At 40.7% G+C, this 7,253-nt stretch overlaps 1 pseudogene; it reads left to right on the top strand.

The window, feature by feature from the left end:
- Positions 1–818: 818 nt before the first annotated feature.
- Positions 819–2,234, top strand: LOC117705641 (armadillo-like helical domain-containing protein 4 pseudogene; annotated as a pseudogene).
- The last annotated feature ends 5,019 nt before the right edge of the window (positions 2,235–7,253 follow it).

Below are 7,253 nucleotides of genomic sequence, written 5' to 3'. Positions count from 1 at the left end.
ATTGATTGTGGTCTGAGTTTTCTTCCATATTCTCTAATGTCATACAACTCCCATTGTTTGATGAAACTCCTAAGAGCAGTGATGGAGACCTGCACTGAGCTTGAGAAATGGAGGGATTTGAAGGTCATGTGCTAATTCCTCTGAGTGGCAGGCTGCTTGCTGCTGCCATTCCTACAGGCCTCCTACAGGCCGTCATCTCAGTTTCTTTTAAAGTTCACATGTTATTTCCAATAATAGAGAAAAGGAGGTGGAATTACCTGGATATTTTAACAGGTATTGCCTGTGCCCTGGCAGCTGTCTACCTGGCCCTACCTGCCTTTGGGGTTTGGGGGCAAGTTGGCGAAGAGTCAAGGACACAGACTCCCTTTGGGAGCAGGTGAAAAATGTTGCAGCAAGCTCCTTGTCTGAGCACTGCTGCAAGCTCCTTTAATACCTTCCACCCATGCCCACATTGGTCCCAAGAAACTATCTATTCTAAACAGGAGTTCCTGATTAGCGGACATTATTTGCACTAGCAATCCTTAGTCTGTCATGCAGTCCTCAATCAGGTCCCCCTGCGGGAATGCTGGTGTCACAGGCAGTCCTCACTTAGGTCCTCCTGCAGGAGATGCTTTTGCAACTGCACAGCCCCCAGCATATACCTAGAGGTGGCCCAGCTGTTCCTACTACAAACAGGGGAAAGTGAACTGTCTCAAGGATACAAAGAAATGGAACAACCATCTCTGACCTCCCTTTTTTGTGAGGAAGTAAAGGAGGTCATTGCACTTCTGGTTTAACAGAAAGCAGATGATTTACAAATACATCCATATGACAGTGTGATGTGCTTTACTTGCCTACAGGACTCAATTACTGCAATTGTCAACTCCTTCAACCTTCTTTTTCCATCCACTATGAGCAGATCAACTCTGTTGCTCATTTGTGTGGCTTTCTGTAGCATTCTCTTCCTCACCTGGACTCCAGGATGTCAAGCTTTCCCAAAGGTGGAAAGGAGGGAGACAGCGCATGCATCTGCAGAAAAAGAGCAGACCCAGAAGATGAACACAGATGACCAAGAAAACATCTCCTTTGCTCCAAAGTACATGCCACAACAGATGTCCTCTGAAGTTCCAATGGTACTGTCTGCAGGACCTTCAGTGACACCATTACATAAAGTATTCTCTGTCAACAAAGAGAGCCAACTTCCAGGAGCTGGGCTTCTGCATCCTACCAGCCCTGGCATTGACTCTCCCAGTGAGCCAGTGGTCTCAGCCAGTGAACAAGAGCATGGTCCCAGCCAGCTTGAAAGAATGTCTCCTGAGCACAGCCTTTCCAGGGCCATGTTTACTGTTGCTGTATCTTCACCAGCTTCTCTGAATCCTGACCAGGGGGGACCCTACAGCAATTTGAGCACCCAGCCTATTGTAGAAGCTGTCACAGATGGAACACATGGTTTCCTGGAGTATGTAGATAACCAGTTGTTTGCAACTGAAAGTCAGGAAGCAGTTAGCTTAGGGAATTTACCTTCTTCCTCTGTAAATACCAAAGAACCTGAGAAAATCAGAGCAGATGCAGCCAGGATTACCACTGCCTTTCCTGGTGTTGATTCCACAAGAGACACAGAGCCTGATAGGAAGAGGCCCTCAGAGATGGCAACTGATGATGCCCAGACCACTACCACCAAGTATTTGGTGACAGTCCCCAAGAATGTCCTGACTATTGAGCCAACAGCTGGCAGAATTCTGGAAGACCCTAAGGTCACAGTGAGTGCCACCACACCTGGCCCAGTCTCTTCTGTCTTCAGTGAGGAGTGGGATGACACCAAATTTGAGAGCATAAGTCGGGGGATGCCCCCAGAGCCAGGAGACAATGCAGAAACTCAAGTGAGAACAGAACCCCCACATGGAACCTATGGGAGCTTTGAGGAGACTAAGGAGAGCCCCACTTCCACAGAGGTCACAAAGGTGGCTCCAGGGCTCCCAGGAGGAGAAACAGCCTTGGGAACAGCCCTGGAAACTGCACTGGGAGATGAAAGGTCAACAGTCTTCAGCTATCAAATTTCCTTCCCTCCCACAAGTCTGGCAGAAGACCCTGAAGTTTCCACTATGAAGCTGATCTCAAGTGCAGGAGGCTTCACAGCATCCACTCAGGGGGACAGGACCCAGCTCTCCTCAGAGACTGCAGTTTCTACCTCTCAATATGAGCCTGTGTCACAGCAGGAAGCAGGAAATGTGGTAAAAGTTATGAGACGAATGTAAAGAATTAAAACAACAGTAAAGCATAAGCAAAGTGATTAATTTGGAAAACTATCTGTTTGAACCTTTTTTTAAAAAAAAATAGTTATATCTGAAATTTTTTGAGATGGGATCTTAAAAGGATTCCTTGAATTTACTGTGTCCTTGCTTTTTCTCCTAACTGCTAGGAATGCAGATGTGTGTCACCATGCCTGGCTGGTTTTATTTAATTTTTTTTCATTTGTTTGCTTTGGTTTTGAGACAGGATCTCACTGTGTGTTCAGAGTTGCCTTGAACTTACCACATTGTCCTGTTGACCTCAAACATGACTGTTCTCCTTCATTTACCTCCTGATTCGTAGGGTTACAGATGTGTGCCACAATATTTGTCTTTTGTTTTATTTATTCATTTATTTTATATTCTGATCACATCCCTCTTCTTTTTCTAGACCCACCCTCATACCCCTTTTATTCCATCCTCCCCTTATCTTCTCCTCAGATAAGAGGAGAACCCACAGCCTGAGTACCAACCTACCCTGGCATATCAAGTTATGGTAGACCTAAGCATATGTTCTTCCATCAAAACTCGGCAAGGCAGCTCAGCTAAGGTAAAGGGATCCAAAGGCAAGCAACAAACTCAGACAGTCCCTGGTCCAATTGTTAGGGACCCTCATGAAATCCAAGCAACATACCTGCCACAAAAGTGTAAGGGGCCTAGGTCCAGACCATTCATGCTCTTTGGTTGGTGGTTCATTCTCTATGAGGCCCCATCAGCCCAGGTTAGTTTTCTCTGTATGCTTTCTTGTGATGTACCTGACACTTCTAGTTCCCTCAATCCTTCCCTTGACTCTTCCACAAGCTCCCTGAGCTTCTCCTCATGTTTGTCTGTGGATCTCTGCATCTGTTTCCATCAGTTTCTGCATGAAACCTCTCAGATGAAAGTCATGTTATGATCTTGTCCATATGGTTCTATTTTTTAATGGTGACTTAGAAACAGTTACTCAAGATTTAATCAAGGAAAGAAATATTAAAATAAATCATATATTCCATAAAAATCATATCCTGCACAGAAGTCAAGATCTTCAACTGGGGACAATTTGTACACACCCCAACTCTCCTTGGGACATTTAACAGTGTTTGCAGATGTTTTTACTTGTTTTGGTTGATTCTGACTGCTGATGTCTCCTGGGTAGGTGCCAGAGATGGTTTAGAATTTTCTGCAGGACAGCATCCAGAAGCAATGGGCTCAGACTATTTATCAATAGCATTGAAACCACTGTAGTTGAATATTTTTCAATTGTTTTTATTATGAAAATATATAAGCACAGTTGAAAATATGAAAGAAAGAGCTATATTTTTGAATAGTTTAACAACAATGTGTTATACTTATTAGGACATTGGTGGAAAATATGTGCACAACTTATCAAAAATAATTAGGTAACTGTTTATCTTGTAGAATTGACCCCTTGGGTTCTCCCGTATTACTTTCCTAAATTTAATCATGTAGAAATAATATATGGAAAAATGTAAATTATCTACCTGCTTCATTTAGAATTTTCCACTTTTTCTTTTTCTCTACATCATTGAATATTAAGAGCTGGAGAAACTGATTTTGCTGTTGATGGATTATATTTTTTCTTTCCCCATGAGTTTGGATACATAATATCATCTGGAACAGAAGGCTCTGCATAAAGTGTATATGCTCACTTCAAATTGCTTCAGAACATGTAAACCTCCAGGTAAGCCTATTAGTAAAAATGTCAGATTTGTAACATGGCTTATAAAGTTTTGTTGGCATGTAATTAAAATTGGTAAAATTTTCAGTATACATATGATAAAGGGATATTAAATAATTTATATTCCCATCAACATTATAGGTTTTTGAGACAGGATCTCGAGCAGCTTAGATTAAGATTCTTTTGAACTCCTGATTCTCTTACCGCCACCTCTTGTGTACCCTGATTATAGTTGTGTGTTCCCGTGCTCAGCTTCTAGTTTATTTTTTAAAGACTGAAATAGCTGTAAAGTGAACATTTCCATAGATGCTTCCAGAAAAAATTTTATAAGTTGTTTTTAAAACTTGGCATAGGATCTTACAATGTAGCCTGTCTAGCAGTTATCCTCAGCTTTCATATTTCTAGAACACGAAGACATGTTGTCCCAGGCTGTGTCTTATACAATTAAATCCATATTGTTATGTTTTAGATTTATGTGAGCTTCTTGCTAAACGGTAAAATGGGTAATAATAGGTTATTTCGATGATCAAATAGTCTGTCAGTAATAATTGCCTCATTTATCTACTGTTTTGTGAACAGGCTCATTGGTTAAGAGCCCAGACTGCTATTGCAGAGGTCCTGAGTTTGCTTCCCAGCACCCATATCAGATGGTTCCAGGGAATCCAGAATCCTCTTCTGTCTCTTGTTTTTGACAGACCTACTGAATACAATTACTGGGACAAATAATACAAATTTTGGACTGTCCAATGATATCTTCTGCAATGACTGTAGAGGGTCTCCCAGTGTACCTAGTACTCCTTCTAAAGGAAGAACTGTTCAATCCATCAGCCCCACAAATGCAACTGTCTCCTCTAGGCCTGGAATAGCTTGAGTTTGAAGATATCCTTGTCTCTGACCACATATTTCAAAACCAACAAAGAAGATGTGAGTTTAATTCACTGGGTAAACTAGCCTAGTAAAATGTGGCCTGCCATTGCTTTCCCAAGGTCTGCGAGCTAAGAGTGTTTATATATATATATTACTATAATTAATATTAATATAAAATATATAATATAAAATATTACTTTATATATATTAAAAGTAATATTTTGTGACATGTACAAGCTATATAAGCTTCAAGTTCCAGTGTTCATGAGTAAAACTGTATTGCAGTCGAGCTACATGCTACATGTCTCATTTACATGTTGTAGATGGATATTTTGGGACCCTAGCTCAAAACTGAGTAGCTGTAAATTAAATACCAAATAACAAGAAAATCCAAAGTTTATAATATTGAACTTTTAAAAAACAAGTTTACTGTTTATGGTATTCAAATTTATGTACATGTACACATATGTACATACATATGTATGTAGGTAGGTATGAGAGCCTCACTGCAGTTAAACATTAGGCTCAACCTGGAGAGCTTTAATGAATTCTTCTGCCTATGTGTCTCTTGTAATGATTCCAGTTAAACTTACACAGATGGGATATTGTATTTACATTCAGAATGAGTGTCTTAGTTGGTTTCATTATGCAGACTGGATGAGAATAGTAGGTTTAAACAGAGGAGCTGAGTTTTTCTATCAGATTTTTTTTGGTGGAAGTTTAAATATGTACTGTGTTTTTATAGAGCCACTTTGTCAGTGATGGGTTATTCTCTTAGTAACATCTTTAAGTTCCTGTCTAGAGACAGACAGTTTTTATAAAAATTAATTAAGGCTGAGAAATTCATGTCAAATTGTACTAAGAAATTGGCTTTGGCCATGAAAAATGTAATTGAGGCATAGCTGCACATCAATAAAAACTAAGAATGGAGTTAGGGCCTACAGTCATGTGACTGCTTGAGTCAGTACTGTGAAGTGTCATGTTAAGGTTGTAAATGATGCAGTGTAATTACAGGAATGCTAACCCAGAGCACAGGGCAGCTTGCAGGCAGCCAGTTATGTCCTAGGAGAGAGGACAAAAGATCTATTAGGATTCTATGTTTTCTCGACTGCAGGGAAGAGGTTCGTTGGGTATGTAGGAGATTCTTTTCTTTTTCTAAAGATTTATTTATATTTACACTTGTGGACTTCATACTACCACTGTGTAATGGCTATTCCTGGTCATCAACTTGATTATATCTGGAATGAACTACAATCCAGAATTGGAAGGTTCATCTGTGATCCAGATTTGAGGCTGGGAGACACAAGTTTCTGACCTGGATCTTGGTATGGAGATCTTGAGGCACAGTGGCTATGAATCCCAGGAGACTAAGGCAAGGAGATCTCTGAGTTCAAGATCAGCCTGGTACAAAACAAGTCCCATATCCAGGTGTGATACACACCTTTAATCTTGGCCACACTTTCTGGTGGAGACCTACATAAGGACATTGGAAGAAGATTCACTCTGCCTGATTGCATTTACTTGGCAGCACATCTGTTGGATCTATTAGCCTTGTGGGACTGAACAACTACTAGATCCTTTTCCTACCCATTCACAGCTGACCATTATTGAGGAGTTTAATTACAGACTGTATGTGAGCCAACATGTGGCTGCTGGGAATTGAACCAGGTGAATTCAGGACCTCTGGAAGAGCAGTCAGTGCTCTTAACCACCGAGTCATCTCTCCAGTACCTCGTTTTACTTGTTTAAAGACAAGGTCTCACTCTGTAGCCAGACTGCCCTAAAGCACACTATATTGCATAATATACTATTCTACTGTTTTCTACTACATTACTGTCATCCATGCTCACATTGAACTTGTGACAGTCCTCCTGTGTCAACCTGCAGATTCTGAGATCATAGGCATGAGCCACCACTCCTGGATCATATTATCTCTTGATGTTTAAATTCATAGACAATCCTCCAGAAAAAGATCAGAAAAAGATGTGATTCACCTATTTAAATCCGGAAACATCAAATTTGTTCAGATTTTGGTAGGTACTACCTGTGTGTACTAGTGTCTCCTGTAGCCAAACTGCCTCTTTGTACACTGACAAATGTGTTTAATTTTCTACTCCAGACAAATGTTTTCCATGGAAACACTTCCTATTAAAATGGTATGAAAAGTCTCATTTGCTTCAGTGTGTTAAATTACTGAGGCCAAATACTGATCCCCATCTCATACCCACACTCAAACATACCTGCACATAAACACACACACACACACAGTCTGTACATTACAAATGAATCTGCTTTCCTAGACAGAGACAGTCAGCTTATGATGTCTCAAGTGACATCCTTACATCTTGCTCAGGAGCAGGGTCAGCTCGACCTAGCCGTGTGCACAAAGGCCTGTCAGTGCCAGGTGCTGTGTAAATTAATGAGTAAGTTCTTTTCTTTGT

This window comes from Arvicanthis niloticus, chromosome 3, assembly GCF_011762505.2.
Source record: "Arvicanthis niloticus isolate mArvNil1 chromosome 3, mArvNil1.pat.X, whole genome shotgun sequence".
Taxonomy (NCBI): Eukaryota; Metazoa; Chordata; class Mammalia; order Rodentia; family Muridae; genus Arvicanthis; species Arvicanthis niloticus.
Note: the sequence above shows the minus strand (reverse complement) of the source record. Positions and strands in the feature narration are given on the sequence as shown.